Genomic DNA, 25866 nt, shown 5'->3' on the forward strand with positions numbered 1-25866 from the left:
TTTTTATATAAGCATATGATACAACAGACATAAGATACTCAGCCTGTAAACGCTTCTAGAGACTTTTGCTCCACAGCCAGAAAAGCCTCCGCTGAATAAAGAACCTTGGATGCAGTAAAAGAAAAATAGAAATAAAAGCTGCCTCTGAAGTTGTGTGGAGGGAAGAAAGAGAGGCATGTTAAATGCTCAGAAATTATCTACCAAATAACACAATTACCTATTTGCAACCTGTAATTCATGACACATTTCTCAAACTTCTCACAAAGGTTGACAAGAAGAATTTTTCCCTTTCCCTTCTGAAACTGAACCAAAACAACATGTTAAATCATAATATCTCAATTGGATTAGCAGTTCCCACCAAGTGACAGAAGCAAGAGATTTGTACTGGAAAGTAACAATGGTAAAGCAGAATAAAAGCCTCTGCTGCTTTGAATTATTAATGGCGTATCACCACAGAGCACATACCAATCACACTACTCTCTTTTCTGGTGCCTCAGGAGAAAGGAGCATAGTTTCCAGCATACTCCAAGCCTTTTGAAACTGCTTTGAGGCCACCCAGCTCTTAAATACCAGAGAGAGTTTCAGGGCAGAGCAGACTTCTTAAAGACAAATCATCCTGCTTAGGATGGGGGCAAGAAATGAGGGTTTCACATGGCTTATTTGGGGAAGGCATTTTCCACAGTATTTAAATGGAGGGAAACAGTTTAGTGCTCCTAAACCCTTCAGGCTCTGTTAAAAAAAAAAAAATTAAAAGTTGCAATTATAAAAGCATATAAACATGTTTGAATTCCCATGCACCATGATTCCCTTCTGCTGGTTGTCTTTATGCAGCTTATACCACAGGTTCTGGGTTTAGTCTTTTTCCTAATGCATCTGAAAGGCTTGAATGGTATTTTTGAGGCAGAGGAGCTACTTCTTCAAGAAAATGAGAAAGTGCTCTGCTGGAAACCTATAATGGTGTCCTGGAATCAATATGAATCACAGGAAATACTAGTGAGCACAGCTCAGCGCGCTGTCAGTGGTGTGTTTCCAGTGTCCAAACACACATTCTGAAATGTGATGACCTTGCTTTCTAATCAGTTTGAGGTTTAAGCTGCAGCAGGCTCGAGTATGTTATGTCCACAGCACCCTTTACAACAGCGCCCTCAAGTTGCTCCTGAACTGTGTAAAAACTTCTTTCTGCAGAGACATCTTTATTTAGAGCCTCTCCTGTCTCCTTCTCTGTCTTTGCTGGATTAGAAAACTCTAGGTTTGAGAGCTTGTAGAGGAATCATGAATCTGTATTATTAGATTAATTTACCTAGGAACCTTAAGAGTGTATTTCTACAGCAGAACATCACTTTTTACTGTTTGAAACAAGCAAAAAGCCTGAAACAAGTATAAACAATACAGCAATATATTTTTGCACCTGCAGGCAGGATGAAACTATTGGCTTAAGAGAAGAAAAAGATGAAGCACACACAGCTGACCAAATTCCTGATTTTGACTCCCATAGCAGAGAGTAGCCTTGTTCAGGATAAACCCAGCCTGCTTATTGTGAGCCAGCCAGAAGCCGCTTTTTTTCTTCACAGTGTCACCACAAGGAGATGCATGGATAAAGTATACAGAGCTGTAGACATGGCCTGCGGGCACAGTCCTTCTGTAAATTATCTGCATGGACTAAGGTTTTTATTATTCTGCACTAAAAGAACCGAGGGTTGGATAATCTAAATAAATTAGCTTTATGGCCCAGCACAAAATTAGCATTTATTTCTGAGCTTGGTTGCTTTTAATCTATGACCTGGACCTTGTGAGTCTACCAAGTCCTTGGTTACTTGTATCTCAACCAGGGGGATAGCAAACACCTTCTTCAGTGGTATCTACATTGCATTTCTTCAAGCATTCATGGAAACCTAACTCCTCTCAGCTCTGTCTGAAGACTCCTTAGTACAGGCCTCTACTCTGCTGATGCAACTCTTGGTGACAGAGAGATGGATTGGAGAGCCATAGGAATGAATGAGCCCAAAGTTTTACTGGAGCATCAACCAGAACAACTGAGACACTTATTCCCAAGCCAAACGGCATAATGTGTCTACTGGCATCTTAGACAGCTCTCTGAATTTTCCTCCTAATCTGATCTTCACTCTTGGCTTTTCTGCATGATCATGATCCTGCCACTGTTGAAAAACCACTCTTGGGACCAGTCTTGGCACTCTTTATGCTGAAACTTGTGTACTCCTACTGAACTCAAGCCCTCAAGAGCATGATGTTCATTACTGTGGCTACCAAAATACATTAGGGACCATTGAAGTTGAAGAGCTTTTTTCCCAGAGCAATTAGATCATAACAGATACCTTTCCTGACCCTTGCTATAGCACTTGACTGCATCACCCCAGTTTGGGGCTGGGATACTTGTATACACATACTTATCAAACCAATTTAGCAGAAGAAACTTCCCACAATTGGCATTACCTGAACCCTTATTTGAGTTCGGTTCAAATTCTTCCATTGTTTTTTGTAAACATTCTTCCACTGTTTTTTGATGGAAGCCATAAAGAACCACAAGTACAGAAATAAAATGGATGCAAAATTGCATGCAGAATGTGCACATGGGCAAACACAGGCTCAGAACTTGATATCATAGAATCATAAAACTGTTTGCGTTGGAAGAGACCTTAAAGATCATTTAGTTCCAACCCCCCTGCAATGGGCAAGGACATCTTCCACTAATCAGATTCCTCAAAGCCTCATCCACCCTGCCCTTGAACACCTCCAGGGATGGGACTTCCACAACTTCTTTGGGCAATCAGTTCCAGTGTCTAATAAACTAAACAAGATAGCATGAAACTAAGACACTTCTAAGTCTCAACTCAGTTTAAATTCAATAAAGACCAAAACATTTAAGATGTTGGGGGGAGGGAGGGAAGGAGGGAAGTGGTGTGTGAACAATAGAAGATCCTGTTGGAGGCAGGGATCTTGAAAATAAATCAGAGAATTTCAATTGTGTTGTCTTAAAAATGGCTCTGGAAAACAACCACATCTGCTGACTGTTGCAGTCTAATTCATTTGAAAATCTGTCATGCTGCTTGCAGAGGAAAACTACTAGCATTAGGAACACTTCTTGTATTTTCTGAGACATCCATTTACTGTGTAATCATTGTTTAGGTAGCTACGAACAACTTTCTCTCTTTCTTGCTTTCCTGTGACACCCTTAAATAGCACTCACTCTTCTACCAGCACAGAATGTTAATGCGAAAAAAGGTCAGCTGCTTTCAGTCCTCTACAGTGCATCATTTTTTAAAAGGAGCTCTAAACTCATGTGAGCCTCTAACAAACAATCATCTGATGCTTTTCTCACAATCCACACACTCTGCCTTGAACAAGGAAGGCAGATATGCCCAAAAATATTATGCTACTGTATTTATAGCTGATCAAAAAGTTTAGAGTGCAAATTAAAATGCATGGAAATCATCTGACTTTGCTTAAATATCACATCAGTTTCCCAAAATGTCACATAATGTTTCTGAGATCAGCTGCAGGGCCCAAACTGACCTAGAGAGGTTTGGCATATCAACCGAGAAATGTGCGATTTTGATGGGAAATCATCATGCTTTGAATGAGATAGGAATTGAAATGAGAAGGAGGGGAACAGGAAGAACAGATGGACTTTTCTAACCCGATTTCTTCCTGGCAATCCCAAATATTTCCTGTATTTTCCTTCAGCCTGGGACAGGGATTATTTTAGTACTTTTGTTCTGTACAACAGCCAGACATGCCTTGAAGACTTAAATGAATGTAGAAGTGAGCAATAACACCCAGGACAGCGTCGGTCTCCCTGCTGGACCACAGTAAGCCCTGAACCTTGTACATATCTCTGTACGTCTAACACAAGATCTGTAGTAGTTAACATAGGCATGCTTCAGCTTTATAGACAAATTGTTGTTCCTCACAAAAGTACCAGTTGCGTTGACTTGGTGCCTGGTGATAGCCCCAGGCAATTGCAAAGTGTTTGTTTAAAGTAGCCTCCATAATATATTGTGACTCATGAAGTTCTGCGACCTCTGTAGTTTCTGATCAGGAAAACACAGCCTGAGACACATCCAAGTGTGGAAGATATTGGGAAGACATCTCAATCACCTGGGAGAAATAAAACTTGCTTAGTAGTTTCACATTGTGAAATCCAGCACTTTCTAACATTAAAGCAGAAGGTTAATATTAAAAACTTTTTCTGCTGGAGTTATTATACTAGAAAATCCTAAAAACTCTCTTCCATGAACAAAATGCAAGGTCCAAGCTGTCTGGCTAATTCATCTTACACTTGTTTTATGTTACATCAGACTTTTTTTGATTTATAATAAAGCCTCTAGCCGAGGTTGGAATCTCATTTTAGTCAACTCCATAAGGTGTATATAGAGTTTGTTATCTTTTCAGTGTCCCTGGAAACGTTATCAGACACAAGTCCACGTGCAGTCACACTGTGAATGAGGGGGAATGTGCAGCAGTGCTCTTGCACTGCTGGTCTTATGTAGGGTGCTGGCACTGCTAAAGGGAGCAAGAGCTCCTTGATACCCTCATCTCTATCACTGCACAAAGACGTAGCATGGTGAGACCACAATTCTCCCTGAGTGAGTCTTGGGTTGTATTAATCACTTCACCAGTGATTTCTAGTGTGTCAAAAGTGACAGCTTTGAAGAGTTTGCAACCAAAGCAGATAAATGGGATGAATAGGGACAAAAATGAAAAGCCCCAAGCACCAGACAGATATGTTTGATGCTTCTTGGCTTGTTCGTATCAGAGTCAAAATCACATTTCAGGTCCTTGATCCTAAGGAAGACTTAAAGAACCTGTTTGTGTCACTTCAGATAGTGTACAAGGTTTTTACAGCCTGCTTTGTTGAACTGACCACACATATCTGTAAACCTTTTCTTTCTCTCCATAAACAAGCCCTTATAGAAGAGTTCCTGCCTGAGGAGTCTAATCCTCTTAGAGCCTCAAAAAAGGCTCACATGGATTTTTGTCTGTTCTATGTCAGTTAGAGGATTTGATTGATTCTTTCATTATTCTTCCAGCTCAGAATAATGGAGAGTGGCATTTTGCTTGGAGAGATGCACATTGGCTTAAAAAACACCCCTAGTCCATCCATCTGCTAGACCTCTGGAGTGCCAAGCAGTGCTTACTATTTCAGACATTCAGTCTAACATGGAAAAGATTTTATTTTCCCTTCTGTAAAGTGTTGCACTCAGTGCATGGTTGTATCCCACATGTGTTTCTCTGTTGGTCTTAGGGATTGGCCAGGACCCTTCCTGCCCTAAAAGAGATTTGGGGTTGATTCTTGCAGTCCTGAAGGGACAGGATAACGCAACCCATACCAACAAGCTATAGCAGGAGCATAACACCAAGACCACATAAAGATATGGTGCCCTGATACCAGGCAGACGTGTTGAGAAAACTTTTGCACACCTGAAAGCAGATCCCTGACAGCACTCAGTTTGCTGTTTGTGGCAGTGCATAAAGCCTGATGCTCTGAAGTGAAAATTGGACCAGGTCAGTCTATGAGCAGCAGCAGCAGAGAGGGTACAGTGGTTATCACTTGCAGTTTAAGTCTGAGGAGGAAGGCTTCATTAGCAAATCAGAAACAGGTTAGTTTGCAGGAAAAAAAAAGGGGAGGCAGAGGCACAGAGGTAACAGAGTTCTTTAGAGTAACTTTCCAGCCAGACAGATTTGCCCCAGTGCCAGACATCAGCTCTGTGTCTAACACAGATGTCAGTGGGGGCATAGTTCACAATAGATTGGAGCAGCAGATTAGGACATGTTGGTTCTTCCCATGGGGAAGATGCTAAGTTTTCTTTTCTGACAATTGGGCACATTGTGGAGGGAAGCTCAGGTCTGGCACCCAGATGCAGTAGCTCTTGGGCATCATTTAAAGCAATAGTTTATCTGAGTCCTCAGTCCCAGCTAAATTGTAATGTTTTGGTTATATTTGTTGTTTGCTTTATTTCATGTCTCCTTCTACCGCATTCACTGAAAGTAACCCTGCTTTGAATAAATGAACCTGTCCCAGTATGGTCCCTCTTACTTGTGTTCTGGTGAAACTCAGAGCACATTTTCTGTTAGGTAAAATACGGCAGCAGTGGTAGCAGAAAAAAAACACCATCCCAAGGCTAAAGAATGACTGAGATTTGGGTCCACATCCAAGCTCTAATATAGCCCTTGGAAAGATGCCTTGGCTTTCCTATGCAAGTTATTTTTCTCTGCCTTCTGTTTGTCATTTATTTAGAAGCTGAAACATTCAAAATGGGCAAAAGTCTTCTGTATATTTTAAAGGTAATTAACATGCTGGTGCCCTGGTTGCCCGCAAGACTGCAGCACGCATGAATGAAAATGCAGGATGCGGCACAGAACTGCTTCTTTTACTTAATGTCTATTTGCATTCAGCACAGGCACCGTGGCACACAGACACTCCCACAGCAACTCAAACCAGATAAACCATCCCAGTTCCTGTTCAAATAGCTGTAGGTAAGACTGCTGGACAATAAAACTCCCCAGGTCAGGATTCCTTTATTACTTAGGTGGGGTCTTGGGAGACAACAGCATAAAGTGAGATAGTTTTGCTGTCTCTAGGTTGTGCTTCAAGTATAATCCTCGCCCTTTGCATCAGTCCTTCTTCAGGCAAAGAGCGGCTTAGAAAGGGAAGGACAGATTTGGGGGAAATTCTTCAGTAGAGATGAGGATGCTGAAGTCCAGGAGACCTTGCTTAGCTGCTGTGCTGTTATCGCATGACCAGAGAGCGTATTTGAAGGTAATAGCAAGTAACTTCATTAAGCTTTCAATAGACTGGGAAGCTTGGAGAGAATTAAAAAAAATATATATTAAAAAAAATCTCTTTCTCTCACCAGGCGGCTTTCTACAAGCTCTCCTAGTTCCCACACAATGGTATTTTCAGTATCTTATTAAACACAGTAGGAAACTTAAATGCTTAAATGTCCTTGAATGTTTTTGTCTTGCGTTTTGGCAATAATTTTCCTTTGCTGCCCTCTTGTGGGCTAAGAGGCAAAACGTCCTTTCAGAACAAAAATAAAAGGCTTCATTCACCAAAATGTATCTTGACCTAAATTCACCTAGGCTGGAGACAGATGTCTGTAAAAGATGCTTGCTTTATTTCATACAGTGCCTTCTGAGAGGAGGTTTTTTTAAGTGCCAGTATGGTTGCACAGCTCAAATGTAAAATATCCATTTTGTAAAATATCATCACTCAAGTCAGATGAAACAATCATGAAACTACTTTTCTTTGAATGAACTAGGGGAGAATATATATATATATATGCGCATGTATACATAAAAATATATATGTATTGTATACACATTTCTGTATGTATTGTATACACAGCTGTCATATAAATAAATACATATATATATATACATATCATAGAATTATATAGGTTGTAAAAGACTGTTAAGGTCATCAAGTCTAATGATAAAACTAACACATAGTCCACCATTATACCGTGTCCCCAAGCACAACTTCCACACATCTTTTAAATTCCTCCATGGATGGTGATTCAACCGCCTCCCTGGGCAGCATGTTCCAATGCTTGACAACCATTTCCGTGAAGAAAATTTTCCTAAAATCCAGTCTAAACCCCACTGATACAACTTGAGGCCAATTCCTCTTGTCCCATCACTTGCTTCTTGGAAAAAAAGAGACTACAACCTCTTTTCAGGTAGTTGTACACAGTGATAAGGTCACCCCTCAGCCTCCTTTACTCCACACTAAATAACCCCTGTTCCCTCAGCCACTCCTCATAACACTTGTATTCCAGACTTGTTATCAGCATCGTTGTCCTTCCTTTGCCCATGCTCCAGGACCTCAATGTCTTTTTTATAGTGAGGGGCCCAAAACCACACACAATATTTGAGGTGCAGCCTTACCAGTGCTGAGTATAGGGACAGAATCACTTCCCTGATCCTGCCAATATGCTATTGGCCTTCTTGGCCATGTGAGCACACTGCTTGCTCACGTTCAGCCAGTTGTCAACCAACATCCTCAGTCCCTTCTCTGCCAGGCAGCTTTTCAGCTACTCTTCTTCAAGCCTCTCCAAGGGTTTTTTGTCCCAAGTACAGGACTCAGCACTTGCTGAGTTGAACCTCATTCCGTTGGTCTCAGTCCATTGATGCAGCCTGATCCCTCTGTAGAGCCTCCCTACCCTCAAGCAGATTGGCACTCCCTCCCAGCTTAGTGCGATTAGTGATCTTACTAAGGGTACACTCTATCCCCTCATCCAGGTCATTGATACAGATATTGAACAGAACTGGACTCAACACTGAGCCCTTGGAAACACCACTTGTGAATTGCTTTGAATATTGCATTTTATAGCCACAGTAGGTTCCCTTTCACAGTACTAGTTTATTAACATCTTTAATTTCCACTGAATAATGATGACACAACATCTTTATTTATGATAATCAAATGTTATTTTCCAATACAGGGTAGCCCAGAGCAGATAATGCAATCATCTCTGTATGAGCTGCAGCCAAGGCTGCCTCCAGCTTGCTTCACTGTCAAGGAAAATATCCACAGACTACATGACATAAACCTGTGAGGCCTGAAGCTCTTCATGTCATCCCAGTGAAACAGTGCTCTAGAGGTCTGTAGACTGCCGAGCTCTGCAGGTATAGCCTTGCAATAAGACACAGTCTCTCATTAAGGCATTGAAATGCTGAGATACTTTAAATATGTTACCCTGGAATTATTTCTGCCTCTTTCTTCTTCTTCAGTTAAAATTTATCTCTCTCAGACGACAAAGTTTGACTCCCATAAAAGGAGGAGAGATGTTCACAACTTATAGAATTGACTGATATTTCCAAAGCTCTCATACCACTTAAATTCTTTCCATGAGTTTTCGGCAAGGTACAACAAATGTCTCTTTTGCTGGGCAAGGTCTCTCATTAGCCTGAAAACAAATCAAACAAAAGCTTCAGAGTGGTCATTAACATGGGCAGAAGAAGGAGCCATCTTCAGTAAATTCACCACAGGCATCTTTCAGATGTCTCTTCTTTGGGTGATGGTGGCACAGGTAAGCATGCCAGGTTAGATATTTGGGAGTTCCCCGAGTACATTAAATGTCATCTCTAAGGGAGGTGGATTTGGGGGATTACCCCACCTATCCCAAAACAGATTTATTCATGAAACTAGTGCATTCTCTGGAGCACTTCACAGTCATTGCTGAAGAAAATCCAAACATTAGACTTTTATATAAAATATTGATAATTCAAAATATAGATAGTTCACTTCAGGGGAATTTCAAGATCCACATCAACACTCTGCTATTTTCAGAAGAAAGCAGCACTACAGGTCTTCCTGTTGGACTGTGCTGCATCTTGGTTTTTAATACGTGTGACTCCAAAACCCAGGACATCTATACGCGCTTTGTGTTCATGACTCTGTGATCATTCAGAGAAACGAAGAGTATTTGTTATGTAGATTCACTGAATCTCTTAAAAAAAAAGTTTAAAGAGGGAGACCACATAGCCTAGAAGAGGACGTATGGCAGATGGAGTAAGAAAGTTAACTATCAAGGAATTCATTCGTGATGGTGGAGCAATACAGAACAGATAATTTTCTGTTAGATTTGCAGGAAACAATACTAATTATTTTGTCAAAAGCAGTCAGTTTTGACTCGTAGAATAATGACACCAAATTCAGAGTTAGGTGCAGGTATGCGCCTGTGCACAGGGTGCAAGGGGGATTTTTCGTCCAAGCTTGCACACCAAGCATCAAAGCCGACAAGTATTTATTGTGCTATATTACACATATCCATTGGGTTAACATACATAGTCATGACTTTTCTGAGAAGTGGGTAGGGTTAGTAAGATTAGTCACAGGAACTCATTCATTATCATAGGTCTCCTCCTCTTAGTGATTGCGCATTTTCTGGTGGTAGTGGTCTATAGGGTCTTTGGGGAGGAAGGCAGGCAGTCTTCTTCGCATTGAACTTTTCACCTTTCCTCCTTGCACATGTTCTTAGGCTCTCTGGGTCCTCTTCAAGGCCGTATCTGGCCCAGCTGGTTCCTCTTCCTCTAATCGTTGTACCAGTCCTTGTTATCTGGCTTAACCAGATACAGTCACAGCCCCGTTAAAATTCCTTATGTTTAAAGTTATAACAGGTTAGTAACTTATAGCAAATTATTTCTTTTTTCAGTTTTGTGAGCCAGGACCTCTGCTCAAGAAGGTGGACCATTGCAATGGAATGGATTCATCTACTGTGAGCTTGGCACTAAAATTTAAAGCTCTCTTGCTATGGTCTGTTAGACATAATGAAGTAGGCATCTCTACGATGCCTTTTTCAGCAGTTTATCCCCAAATATTTTCCAATGGAGATCAACAACACAGCCACAATTCTACAGATGAGAAAACTAAGGCACAGAGAGGCAAAGCAATTTATTCAAGGTCAAACAGCAGGGAAGAAAACTCCATTCTTTGAATTGGAGACCAGTACCCTGCCCACTTGACCACACTGCATAATGTTTGCATTATCTGAGGCCAGAAAATGCTCCATTTATTCATGTAATGCCTAACATAACTAGCTGTGAGTGCCTTTCTAAGGGTGATGAATGCTATTCAGCGTGCAAAATTATCTGGCAATTTACTGATGCTCTTCACCCATGTGAACTCCTCTGTCCATGTAATAGCATGCAGTAAGAGAAAGCAGTACCTTATGATAGAGCCAGACAAATGTTACCATCGGTAATTTGCAATAGTAATTACTGTTTTGTTTAAATCAGTGTCACTTCAATAAACTCATGTACTGCCTGTCACATATCTCATTAACAAACAGTCCAAACATGAAGACTGAAAATACCTATTGCATTGACATGGGGAAGGTGTGAAAAGGGAATTAGGATGCTATTGTAAGCCAATATAAATTTCTGTAAATCACCTATTGGTGCCAATTGGTATAGTGCTATTACATCAACTGGTGCTACATTAATTAACACCTGCAGAAATTCTAGCCCATAAATCTTCATTTCCTCATGTCTAATTTAAGGAACAATCAAACCGACCTTACGCTTTGCTTTTAAAAACAAGCTATCACCTTCAGGTCCTAATTTTCTGCAATCATTTTTCTTATAACCTCAGATAGAATCTAGTAAAATGAGTGAACTCAACGTCAAATCAGAGTTTCCAATCACTGATCCCACAGTAGCATTAAACACCCACAAAACATAGTATAAATTATGAGAAAAGAAAGGGATGCCAATTAGTATCTAACCTGTGTTTTTTCAGTAATAAGCAACACATTCAGTTCTGCAGCAATTTAGGGACACATGGAAGAGCCCTGGTTGCAAAACTGTTCTGACAGCCTTTCTTACTCATATTGTGTGAATTCACCACATTATTTTGCCTGGGAACACTAACAATACACTTATTCACTGGGAAAAATTATGTATCTCACTTCCAGGGCTTTACTTCGCTTTGCTTCTTTCTTTATTTTTTTCTTTATTTTTCTCACCCCCATACCCCCCCCCCCCCCCTTTTCTTTCCTCCCCTGACAACAGAATCTGTCAAAATCTAATGAATTGCAGAATCGCATTATATTATGTTATGGCTGGAAGAGTCACTACGATTTTCTTCTACTTACCTGCATGTTTCAAAAACTTCTAATTTGTGTTTCTGATGGGAGAAGAGAAGCATTTATTTTTCTTTCATTAAATATACTTGTTATTGCCCTTTATGACCACCAACAGAGAGCAAGTCCGTTTATCTTCATACATTTGTAAGCTATATCCTTTATGTGTTATCCATGGATCATAACAGAGTATAGGACAATCCCAGTCCCAATATTCTCAGATTAAAAGGAAAGGACCAGCATAACTTTGGCATGGGTTTAGTAGATATGTGAACCAGCCTGAGTGTGTACTGCCCTTATGGTGGTGATGTTCATCATGCCATGTAAGGTTTTGTAAGGAAGAAAGAGCCAAATATAGAAATTAAACCAAGAAGTAAAATCAGGAGGACAAGGAGATTTAGAATGATGAATGAGTCTCAGTTTGAGAGTACAGTAAAGTTTCCACCCTTTTTATGGCCACTAATCTCAAGAAGGGGCTGCCTGTGTTCATGTGAAATCATCATCAATACCAGGCTTGACTTGTCTGTGCACCTAGTCACTTCCAGGCCCCTCCAGAAAGCAGTGACACCTATAAATGCAACATCAAACACATGATCATACCATATAGCTTCTCCCTAGAGACCTCTTTAAGCCCACATGGTGATTAAAAAGAGGTGTCACTGCCAAGGACACACTGGGTAGGTCATCTCAGCATGGAGTTGCATGCTCCATGAGTAGAAGGAGTCCTTACCTCCCCCAGCTGCTCCTTGGTTTATGTCCTGATCAGGTGCTATTAATCAGATCTGGTGAGATTTCATAGAGTCATAGAATGGTTTGGGTTGGAAGGGACCTTAAAGATTATATAGTCCCCACCCCTCTGCCACGGACAGGGGCACCTCCCACTAGACCAAGGTGCTCAAGGCCCCATCCAATATGACCTTGAACAATTCCGGCAAGGGAGCATCCACAACTTCCCTATCCAACATGTTCTAGTGCCTTACCACTCTCATTGTGAAGAATTTTTCCTAATGTCTAATCTAAATGTTTCCTCTTCTAATTTAAAGCCATTCCCCTTCGTTCTGTCACTACATGCCCTTGTAAGAAGTCCTTCCCCAGCTTTCTTGTAGGCCCCCTTCAGATACTGGAAGGTCACTATAAGGTCTCCCTGGAGCCTTCTCTTCTCCAGGCTGAACAACCCCAGCTCTCTCAGTCTGTCCTCATAGCAGAGGTTCTCCAGCCCTCTGATCAACTTCATAGGTCTCCTCTGGACCCGTTCCAACAGTTCCATATCCGTCTTAGGCTGGGGATTTCAGAACTGGATGCAATCTTACGGGTGAGTTCTCATGAGAGTGGAGTAGAGAGGGAGAACCTCCTCCCTCAACCTGCTGGCCACGCTTCTTTTGATGCAGCCCTGGATAGCTTGCCCAGCTAGACACCCACAAGTCTATGGGGCCGGATGGGATCCACCCAAGAGTATTGAAGGAGCTGGCGGATGTTCTTTCCAAACCCCTTTCCATCATCTTCCAGCGGTCCTGGATGACTGGGGAAGTTCCACTGGACTGGAGGCTGGCTGATGTTGTGCCCATCTACGAGAAGGGGTGCAAGGAAGATCTGGGGAACTACAGGCCTGTCAGTCTGACGTCAGTGCTGGGGAAAGTCATGGAACAGGTGATCTTGAGTGCTATCATGAAGCGCATGCAAGAGAACCAGGTGATGAGCCCCAGTCAATACGGGTTCACTAAAGGCAGGTCTTGCCAAACTAACCTGATCACCTTCTATGACAAAGTGACTCGAATACTGGATGAGGGAAAGGCTGTGGATGTAGTCTTCTTGGACTTCAGTAAAGCCTTTGACACAGTTACTCACAGCATTCTGCTTCAGAAACTGTCTGCCTCTGGCCTAGACAGGTGCACACTCTCCTGGGTTGAAAACTGGTTGGATGGCCGGGCCCAGAGTGTGGTGGTCAATGGAGTTAACTCCAGCTGGAGGCCAGTTACAAGTGGGGTTCCCCAGGGCTCGGTACTGGGTCCAGCCCTGTTCAATGTCCTTATCAATGACCTGGATGAAGGCATTGAGTGTACCCTTAGCAAGTTTGCAGATGACACTAAGCTGAGTGGAAGCGTGGATCTGCTGGAGGGTAGGGAAGCTCTGCAAAGGGACCTGGACAGGCTGGACCGCTGGGCTGAGGCCAATGGCATGAGGTTTAACAAGGCCAAATGCCGGGTCCTGCACTTGGAGTACAGCAACCCTATGCAGTGCTACAGACTAGGAGAAGTCTGGCTAGAAAGCTGCCTGGAGGAAAAGGACCTGGGGGTGTTGGCTGACAGCTGACTGAACATGAGCCAGCAGTGTGCCCAGGTGGCCAAGAAGGCCAATGGCATCTTGGCTTGTATCAGAAATGGTGTGACCAGCAGGTCCAGGGAGGTTATTCTCCCTCTGTACTTGGCACTGGTGAGACTGCACCTCAAGTACTGTGTTCAGTTCTGGGCCTCTCACCACAAGAAGGTTGTTGAGGCTCTGGAGTGTGTCCAGAGTACAGCAACGAAGCTGGTGAGGGGGCTGGAGAACAAGTCTTATGAGAAGCAGCTGCGAGAGCTGGGGTTGTTTAGCCTGGAGAAGAAGAGGCTGAGGGAAGACCTTATTGCTCTCTAGGGCTACCCGAAAAGAGGTTGTGGAGAGGAGGGAGCAGGCCTCTTCTCCCAAGTGACAGGGGACAGGACAAGAGGGAATGGCCTCAAGCTGTGCCAGGGGAGGTTCAGGCTGGACATCAGGAAAAAATTTTTCACGTAAAGGGTCATTGGGCACTGGAACAGGCTGCCCAGGGAGGTGGTCGAGTCACCTTCCCTGGAGGTGTTTAAGGGACCGGTGGATGAGGTGCTGAAGGGCATGGTTTAGGGAGTGTTAGGAATGGTTGGACTTGATGATTCAGTGGATCCTTTCCAACTAGTGATTCTATGATTCTATATCACTGGCCTTCTGAGCTGTGAGCATTCAATGTCAGCTCATGTTGAGCTTCTCATCAATCAGCACTCCCAAGTCCTTCTCTGCAGGGCTGCTCTCAATCACATCATCTCTGAGCCTCTATTGAAACCGTCGATTGCCCCGTCCTAGGTGTAGGACCTTGTACTCAGCCTTGTTGAACCTCATGGAGTTCACACAGGCCCACTTCTCCAGTCTGTCCAAGTCCCTCTGGATGACTTCCCATCCTTATTGCATGACAACTGCACTATTCAGTTTTGTGTCATCTGCAAACTTGCTGAGGGTGCACTCGATCTCACTGTCTATATTGATATGTGGAATATTTTGAAACTTTACAAAGTGGAATATTTTGTTTTAAGCTAAAGTACAGTTAAGTTTTATCTAAGCAGACAAAATTCTTTGAAAATGATAATGCCTTGTATGAAGTATGATCTGTGCTGAGCAGACGTCTCTTCTGCAATCACCTCTGTTTGCAGTGTTTTCTGTCTTAAAGTCAAGGTCAAGCAGAGATCTGGAGCCAGCTCCAAATTAACAAGAGTTTTGACTGTTGCAAAGTTTCATAACATTAAACATTAAAATTAGACCTTGGAAAGTAATAGAATATGCATAAGATTTCTGGGGAAATTTATACATATGCATGTAAGTGGGAAATATATTCTGTAACCAGCCTTTGTCTTGTTGCACATGATTGATGGAAATCACTCCCACACGTTGCCCGGGCCTGATGAAGGATGCTTGCTTTCTAAAACTCCAAAACGAGTCTTAGAGAGACTTTTTTTATTTGCCAGCATTTTCATTATCAATATCATTGACAAATATATAAACAGCACTGGTCTAGATATGGACACCTGAGGTACACCATTTGTCACGGATCTCCATCTGGACATCAAGCCGTTGACCACTATTCTCTGGGTGCAACCACTCAGCCAATTCCTTACCCACCGAACAGTTCACCCAGCAAATCCATATCTCTCCATCTTAGAGAGAAGGATGTTGTGGGGAACCGTGTCAAAGGCTTTACAGAAGTACAGATAGATCACATCCATTGCTTTTCCTGTGTCCATTGATGCGGTCATCCCATCATAGAGAGACACTAGGTTAGTCAGGCAGGAATTGCCCTTGATGAAGCCATGCTGGCTGTCTCAAATCACCTCCCTGCCCTACCTGTGCTTTAGCATAGCTTCTAGGAAGATCTGTTCTATGATCTTCCCAGATACAGAGGTGAGGTTGACAGGAACTCCTTTCTACCTTTTTTTAAAAAATGGACATAATATTGCCCTTCTTCCAGTCACCAGGGACTTCCCCTGACTGCCATAACTTTTCAAATATCATGGAGAGTGGCTTGGCCACCAGTTCCCTCAGGACTCTGGGATGCATCCAACTCTGTAACACTCCAAGGAGAGCCTTATGTATTCATCTTAGATTGAGCTAAGAAGCCTAGGAGGATTTTAATCAACAGACTTGCTTTTAAGATGAGTATCAGCTGGTGACTGAACAGAATTATGGTTACCTGTGATAGCAGGACTGTAAGCTGCAGTATTGTGATCCAGGTGCATGTAGCAAAACAGTTTTGTTGAAGGGTGCAACCTCTGTTTGCCACAGTTTTCTCTGCTCTGCAGACAAGTGGGGAGTCTCTTCTACGGTGTCCAAAACAAAGGGAGATATGCCTCTGTCCTGCATCCACAAAGAGTTATTGCATTGTATTGGGAAAGATGACCTTTCAGGGAAGGTAGAAATTGATGTCCCATTTTATTCAATCCCCAAATAATCTGGGGTCAGTTCAGGTACATATACATAGGTGCAGAGCAGGGGGTTGGACTAGATGATATGTAAAGGTCTCTTCCACCCCAAAGCATTCTATGCTATTTTATTTCCCAGGCTGTCTCATCTAGGCATGAGCTGCTGTCTCTCATCTGCTCACTGCGTTTGTAAGACTTGCACTATAGTGGACAGACACATCTGAAACAGCACCACTGAGCCACACTGCCACGGCATGGAAGAGCATCTCTTGCCTTCAACTCTGCCCAGCCTTGGTTACAAGACCTTATTTAACTAGATTAATTTAGCATCTAATCTTTTCTTTGTTATTTAATTCTTCCAGTTTCCCAAATGCTTTGTTTTTCGTTCTTTGAATCTCCACCATTCTGAATGCACAACCCTGTATTCAATGATGGTCTGGATGACAGACAAGACTGACACCTCTCTGCTAAAGAATCACTTTGCTTCACTCATGTTGTTTATGGAGACCATAAGTTTCAGTTTCTAAGCTTGTTGAAAGCTTAGAGTGTCCTAGAAAGTAGGACAAAAAGGACGAAAGCATCTGGGCCATCCCTCTGACACAAAACCTGTCAGCTCTACCTATAACATTCACACAGATACATTTCTGTCTCTACATTTTATTCAGCACCATTAATTTCTAGTATTCCTCTGCTCACCACCTAAAACAAAAATAATTTTCACTGGATCATTTTGCTTCTTTTCCTCTAAATTGAACCTCATTTTGTATTTTCTAGCAGCTTTGCGTCCTTTTATCATAATTTCTTTCTCCTGCCTGATGTTCACATTTGCCTTCAATTTAATAGTTTCAGAATCCCATTAACCAGCAGCCTACTCAGCTTTCTTAGACCATTAACATGGATGTTTAACAAGACTGACTCTAATGGTTATTCACTCACTACATCTTCAAAATTCTGCAGTTTTAGTGGGTTTTAGCCAACTTGCCTGCAAAAACATTTTAAATTAATGTGCTGGATAAGATTTATTCACACATTATTCAAAATATCTCCTTGAAATTCTAAGCTGATTCTCATGTTTCTTTCATCCTTCTAGATCCTAATATTTACAGATGGCAAACCTTTGCAGTGTAATTCCATCAGAAGTCATGTCTTCAAAACACATCCCATGCTCTTTTACACATAGTGTCAGTATTTTATTCATTCCAGAACACTCTCATCACTTTATTGGCACTATAAGAAACAGCAACTGCAGGACCACTTGCCTTCATCTTCTGAGCACTCTTCTCTAGATTTTCAGGGCTATCCCAACTGTCTGATACTTTTCAGGTCGTGGACTTATGGAACTGAATGAATGTACTTTGTCATTCAAACCAAGACTCAGCTCAAGGGAGGTGAGGAAAAAAAAAAGCCTCTTTTGTACCTTGATGGGGCAGTTGGACAGTTCTTGTGGGCACTGAGACATGGGAACTGAAGGCAGTCATAGGTCTGAGAGGCAAAATAGCTTCATGGTGCCCTTTTTCTACTGATGAGAGGCTTTAGAAGATCCCTTGACCTTTAGGTGAGTGATTGATGATACATAGCCCTCAGAAGTGTGGCACACCTGGGGACTTGAGCACTTTTGCCTCAGCAGCTGAACCACTCAGGATGCTTGTGGGTCTCATGTGCCTCTGGGATTTAATTCTCCACAGACTTTTGCTCACCATTGCATTAGGTCAGGACAACTCAGTGTTAGCCTGCTATAAAAAAGAGATTATAGATTCAAGACTACTGCATTTTAGTTTATGTCTGCATTACCTGAGCCACAAAGCTGGCATCAAGGGCTACACAGACTGGTAGGTATCTCTGCTTTGAGGTGACTTTAGCTTCAAAGAGGATTGTTCAAGAGCAGGGCTAATTAGTTTTGGGAGATACTCTTCTATGCTCTTAGTTGACTTTATGCTTAAGGAAATTTAAGCTGTGAGAGATTTAGATTTTGAGATAGCAGAGGAATTACTTATTTGCAGGAACAGGAGGCTGGACAAATCTTTGTCCAGCTCTGAGAATGGAAAAAATGTTCCAAACCTGTAGTTACATGGCTCAAAGAACAGCAGAATGACTGTATGTTTACCAGTCTTAGAACAGGAAACGATCTGTGTAATAGACCCCTAATGCAACCACCTGCTTTAAATAGGACAGAATGTAATTAACATTGAAATCACTGCCTTGAGACAGAGGTTTATGGGAAGAAAGAACCAGTAATCTGAAAGCCTCAGCTCACTGGTCAAATTCAAAAGTTAAGGATATTTACATGGCCATTTCACACCCACGAAGTGCTTCTGAACTGCTCAGTGACTTCTCATACTCCTTACCGGTTTAAATTTTATTCTTTCATTGTAGTTGTATAGGAGGCATTAGCAATAACAGTGCTTTCCTGAAAATATATCAGTCATATAATACATCGTCATTTGCTCAGAACTAGCCCTCAGTAGATATTCACAAAGAACTCATCCAGCCTTGCACAAAGTTTATAAGTGTCTCCACTTTAAAGTGAGAGAAGTTTCCACAAAAACTTGCACAAACTTCTTTAGACATCTCTTAGCTGTCCTCACCTACAAGCTCCCATTTGTGCACCCCAGGTCTTTCTTTCTAATTAGACGACTTTCTAATGACATTTGAACTAACACACTAAGGATGTGTATTTCGCAAAACTCATGAAAGACATACATTTTGTGGCGAGATACATCAGTAATTTAAAGACCCTGAAGAGGACTCATTTTTATTCCAATAGAGGGCTTCCCCTGTCAGGGATATAAACCATAAGTCTTCTGTCAGCTCACAGAAGACAGTCTCACACTTGATGCCTAACTAAAGGCTTCTCTCTTATGTCATTAAAAAAAAGCTGGAGCCTTTCCATAGTTTGACTAGGTCTCAACCAGCTACAAAGAGACTATGATTAATGTTTAACATTGGTAAATTCCATGCAAATGGCAGCATTGGTAGTAGCTGACTAAGTGTTTTTAATCACACAAGCAACCGGTTGAAATGACTTCTACTTGAAGACTTCTGGGCCTGATTTATTACCATGTCAACCCATGGATACAATGATGAAGGTCCACCCTGTCAACACACTGAATATTCAGACTTTTAACTGATGACATGGGTAATGGGACAGAAAAGGCTATGGGAGTACACAGTGAAGTACTAAGAACAGAGTTTAATCATCCACAACGCATCTCTCTGCTCAACTCATGGACTGTCACCTTGCAAACCAAACCACAACAAGGTCATCCCAACTGTTGACACCAATCCTGGCCAGCTGTCTAAGTGCCCTTGTAGCCAAAGGCAAGTCAGTGGACACTTACTTTGCAGTGAGACGAATCACATACCATATTCAATGTATTCTACCGAGCAGATCTCCCGTTTATACCATAAACACCTAAAACTAAGCAAAAGAAATCCTTCACAGTTACCTCCATCGTGGCACTTGGGGGTAGTGGGTGTCATGCAAAGTTGCTGGCAATGTACTGCAAACCTGAACTAGAATCCTGGAGAGGATATCAACTCTTCTATGCAAGGAGGACTGCAAGGTCAGAGGTCTGACTCCATTCTTTGCACAGACAGCTGGGTGGCATTTCAGTACTTTATGTCCAAATACACGATCATAGAATCATAGAATGGTTTTGGTTGGAAGGGACCTTAAAGATCATTCAGTTCCTCTCCCCTCCACCATGCCATGGGCAGGGACACCTTCCACTACATCAGGTTGCTAAAAGCCTCATTCAACTTGGTCTTGAACACCTCCAGGGGTGGGGCATCTACAGCTTCCCTGGGCAATCTGTTACAGTGTCTCACCACTCTCATAGCAAAAAAATTCTTTCTAATATCTAATTGAAATCTCCCCTCTTTCATCTTAAAACCGTTACCCATCATCTTATCACTGCACTCCCTGATAAAAAGGGGTCTTTGGATAAAGATCTTCCAAAGTCCTATCTTGCCTCTCTCTCTAATGGACTCAATAGAGAGTAACGATAAAATCCTACTAGACTTTTTTTTCAAGGCTTGGTGTTACATTATCTTCCCACTTCTCTTTTCACCAAGCAATTTTTTTTTTAATTTTTGAGATAAAGTTAAAGCTGATATTAATGTACATCTCTTCAGAAACTCCCTTTTAATCATTGTTATTAATATGATGTCTATCATTGAAGAAAAAATCAGGTTACTTGTAAGGATACTATACAGAAAATTAAATACAATCTCTTATGGCAGCTGGAAAAAAAATCCTCTATTATCTTTCATTATCATAATGAATTGTTACCACTGACAAGAAGAAGTGTAAAATGAGGTTTAAAAATATCCTGCTTCTCAAACTGAAGTTAATCAGGTCATCCCTAGGGATGGGGAGATTTTAGTTTGTCGTAGCTGTCAAACTCTTGGCAAGGGAAATAACCTGTACAGAGACATTACAGGGAGACCTCAGACAGGGAGATTTCTTCATTGACAGCAGTATATGAACCCCTAAATGAGATTAGTCTCCTATAACTTTTGTCCTTTTAAGGCTATGCAGCGCTTTTACTGTAAACAAAAGACTACTGGAGAAGTGTGATATCTGCATTATTTTAGGAGAGCTAATGTATAAAAAGCCTAATTTGAGAAAGATCACAGAGAATGTGGTAAAAGTCATAACTGGCCTGAGGCCTAAGATGTTGCCCTACTCACAGGATCAGCTTCTAATACATATCCTATGGCTATTTCTCATGGAAAGCTCACTCTGACCTTTTACAATGTCAATTTTGACCTACACAAAGAGGGAACATCCAAGATAAAATCCTTCCAAATCAATTACTGTGGTTGCTTTCTCAGCCTACATAGGGTGGGATTTACATCTTTGTCTTTTAACAACATTTCAGTTACCTTGTATAAGCTCTTAGAAGTGCAGCATGACAAAAAACCAAATACCTTGCTTCAACACCATTATTTAGCAGCCATATACCTACACCTCTTTTAAAATCCTGGCAAAACTGCATAGCAGTAACGTCTGTGTTGCCAGGGTGTTTTATCATCTCCTCACAATTACAAAGTCAGCAATCAGTGGAGACATCTCTCTTGAACAGCAATTACACTTCTTGCCATCTAATCAAGATAACTGTGACTGACATTGCTGCATCTTCAGATGAAAGAGATTGTTTTCCTTCAGTAATTTAAAGAAGGTAATGCCTTATGCAACCTCATATTATAACCTCTCCTTACACATCACATACAGATGCACACCTTCTCATGGTACAAAAATATCTTTCCTCACAAGGAAATGATAGTTTTATCCAGAAGATGCATACCTTGAAAATCTATAATGTAAATTCATATTTTATGGAAAGTGAAATTTATAAGAGTTGATTTTGACAACAACTCACTAGCTCTATTTGGCTAGTGATGTCTCATATATATTAAAAAAAACATTAAAAAATAATATACTTACTGAGCTAAATTATTTTACACAAGCCGAGAAACAAAGAAAAATAAAACATTTTAGGCAAAAGGGAGAAGTTCTGCATTTCCATGGAAAATGAATCTGCCAGGTGTCCAGTGCAAATAACTGGAGGGGGCTAAGTGCTAGAGCTGGCAAAGGAGTTATTCTTTTATCAGTAAATGGTCAGCTGAATTACCATCAAAGAAGAGCATATATAAGTTTGACATTTGAAAATTTAAAAAGTAATTTGAAACTTTCTCACAACATTCTCATAAATAAATGGAATATAGTCTCTAGTAATCCACTTTAAAGTGTCTGAACAACTGGTCAATAACTGTCTTGTAAAGTTTCATATAACTATATCTGGTTACAATGCAGAAACAGTATTTCATGTGGAGTTTTAAAAGAGTCTCTTCTGCCATGTCCTAGTCAGAATTCCCAGTAACAGCTTGGCTGATGTAATAGCACACACTTGTAAAAGTTACAGATGACACCAAACTGGGGGAGGATTGCAGACACTTTAGATTAGGGACAGAGTACACATGATCTTTTCATACATTCATTGAAGTTCAGTAAACAGGAATGTCATGTTGCATTTTTGAAGGAAAAAGAAAATATGAAAATACAACCTGAGGATCAACAGGTTTAGCAATAACATGGAAAAAACTGATTTTGGAAGCCACACTCAGGATTGCTTAGTGGGGAGAAAAGCAGGCTTAGAGGAGACCATATTGCTGCTTACAACTACCTGAAAAGACATTGTAGTCAGGGGGGTCTTTTCTCCCAAGTAGCAAGTGACAGGACAAGAACTGGCCTCAAGTTGTTCCAGGGGAGGTTTGGGCTGTATATTAGGAAATATTACTTCACTGAAAGAGTGATCAAGCATTGGAACAGGCTGCCCAGGGAAGTAGTGGAGTCACCATCCCTGTGGGTATTTAAAAGACATGTAGATGTGGCACTTCCAGACATGGTTTAGTGATGGACTTGGCAGTGCTAGCTTTATGGTTGAACCTGATCTTAAAGGTCTTTTCCAGCCTAAACAATTTTGTGGTTTTGTGATCTGGGAGGCATTTTCTGCTGCTGCCCAAAAAGAAATATTTCTTTCCATGAGGAATGAACAGGTGTGATACGTGTAAACTGCAGGGCATTATCACTCTTCAAGACTTCACATTACTAAAGCATCAGTTACACAAAAAGCTCAGTGACACTAGTGAAGGTCTAGAGGAGAGGATTAAAAAAGATAAACACTCTGCAAAACAAGGCCTCTGAGAATATTTTTCAGGAATTACTGTGTTTATTCCTGAAAAGAAAAGATCAATACTGGGAGAAGAGAAGCGGAGGGAAAAAGGAAGGAGTGGGAATGAACAAGAGCAAATGAGACATAACAGACATTTAGTACTAGAAGGAACTGTAATCAGCTGTTTGCGAACAGTGTCCCTAATTCCATTTTCCACATGCTCCCACATGAAATCCTGACTTTAATTTCCAGCATGGGAAATCAAGGTAAATCTGAGGGAAACCCCTCCACAACAAAGGAAGAAGATACCGGCAGAAGGCCAGGGACCCTCCTTCCATAGAGTTTTCAAGGCCTGCCTGGGCAAAAATGTCTTTCCCATGAGATGGTCAGAGTTTAACCCCTCACTATAACTACAGCTTGTCTTCTGCCATTATATCCAGCATAACTTTGCCCACATTCTCCATTCGTTCCTACAGTGCTGCCTGTCAGAGATAGTCTGGATACACTTGCTCCTATTTTAATACCAAAGTCCTTCCAGAACATTTTTTTTCCAGTGATTGAGACAGACAGACAAGTACCTTAAAGTATTTATACTCTTGGTGGCAATAACAGCATGTTGTTGCACACCCTTTGCTGCCTTCATGCAGGTTCCTGAAAGTTTTCACGGGGGGACCATTCAATGTGCTATCCCAAAACAAACTGGTGCTCTCACCAATCCGAAAGGCATCTGCAAATGCTCAGTAAAGCTCTAACACAGTAGGCTCTCTAAGGCCCTATTTTATTCATACTGTCAGTTGCTAAGGGGAGCATACAAAGAAGACCATATGCAAAATGAAATAATGAGCATTGCACAGTTATGAACAGTCACTGAAAAATGCAACTGCAGACGTGTAATCTGATTCCCACTGCTTTTTATTCATTACCTAATGCATACAAAATCAAGTCTCTACCAGAGTAGCAGAATACCACTCATACCCTTCTTGATTCATTGCTGCAAGCATTGCTACTGAAGATAATGATATTATTATTTTATCAGATTCTATACATAGCAGGGTCAGACTACAGTGTTAGTGATATCTATTAGTGATCTGTGGACTCCACCTAAAGATGAAGAAGAGTCTGACATGGCTCAGAGACATAACCAACATGTGGAGAGATTAAGTTGAGGGGAGGAATGAAATCTTCTTCTGGAACCTGCATGTGGGATCAGCCCATCTGTTCCCAATTTAGGCTTATGTAACCACCCTTCACTGGGGGACAGACTCTCTTCCTTGGGAAGAACACCAAATGTCTAGCATTGCAATTGTAGTATTTCATAGGCTTTGTGGATTGGAAACTTCAACTGGAGAACTTACTATTTACTAAAACCTTTAACTTGCATTTATAATCACTAATTTTTCAGGGACACATATGAATCATATGTTCATTTCCTCATATGTCTTAAAAATTACAGACATAAAGATAAAAAACATAACTATACCCCGAATTACTGTATGGTAAGTAGCCCAACTAACTAGCCTTTCTCACATGCCTTAGTGCTTGCTACTTTCATAATATTTTACTAAGGAGTCATCGTAATTATAAACTCTATCTCAGTTTCCATTAAGTGTCATTTAACAAACCAGAGATAACACTAATCAGTTTATGTAAATTTTTAAGTCCTGAAATCTTTTAATTAATAGATCACTAGCTCAGCTAGTAACTAGATAATAATCTGTGTACTGTTTTACTTGAAACAACTTGACAATCTGTTGTAGCTCCATAATGATTTCTTCAAAAACCTGCAAATGCCATCTGATTACTTCTGAGACTGGTCACAACAGCATAGGCTGAGAATTGTTTGAATCAAGGTGACTCTGATAAGTTAATTCTAAGGAGATAAAAGCTAGGTGAGGCTTCACATAAGATCTTTCACGACATAGGGAAAACAGGCTACACCAGCACTGCTGAATGTAGCTTCAAGACCAGATTTATAAACAGGCCACACTATAAACTTACACTTGAAGCGTCCCCAGGTAAATATCCAATCACCATGTAGGTTATTCAGTCAACAGTCTGGGGAAGAAAAGCACAGAACAGGAAGCATGCAGTGCTACAGCTACACTTCTCACACAATTTATGTATAAGCTAAAAGAAACACAACCAGCCTGAATAAATGAAAATATTAATACAAACATGCTTTTCAGCCAGATCTAAAAGTGCAGGATGCTAAATGTATGGGCTCTGTTTGTTCTTTTATCTAGTCCTGTTGGAGTAGTATATTAAATTATTTAGGCTGTATTGATTAACTAAAATCTCTGACTTTCCTTTAAATCTTGCAAACTTCATTCACTGTCCGCAGCTTGACACAGTTGTTTTGCTCTTCCCTTGCATACGCACTGTAAAGCAGAAAGTTAATACAGTCTTTGCAAACCACTTAATCAGCTATGTTAAATTTTGAATGCCTCTGAAAGCAAGTGCAATGTGCTCAGATCTCTTCAGCAGCAACAGAAGCCTTTAGGGATAAATATTAAATGTGATGTGGTGGGGTTTAACTCCACACCTCCTATTACCTTCCATGGGATGCACACAGTAGAAGCTTTCTGTGCCCATGTTAAAAATTCAGGTCCTGATGTTTAAATATTGAACAAAATATTTAAATGTGAGAACATTGGTTGCTCTTTCTTTGTTGTTCAGCCACTGTCAAAAGGGGACAGAAACAGTTTGTGAGGCTTCATATTGGCTTCATTCACTAATGCTGTTACAAATGAGGGCACCATTCAGCCAAAATATGGCCCCCAGCCAATGGCACAGAAATGCCAATTTTAATTTCTTTCGCAGCTCCTAAATGCACATACAGGGAACATTAAAATTACCACCCTGGCTTTTAACACCACAAGTGCTACA

Source organism: Cuculus canorus, chromosome 2, assembly GCF_017976375.1.
Source record: "Cuculus canorus isolate bCucCan1 chromosome 2, bCucCan1.pri, whole genome shotgun sequence".
Lineage (NCBI taxonomy): Eukaryota > Metazoa > Chordata > Aves > Cuculiformes > Cuculidae > Cuculus > Cuculus canorus.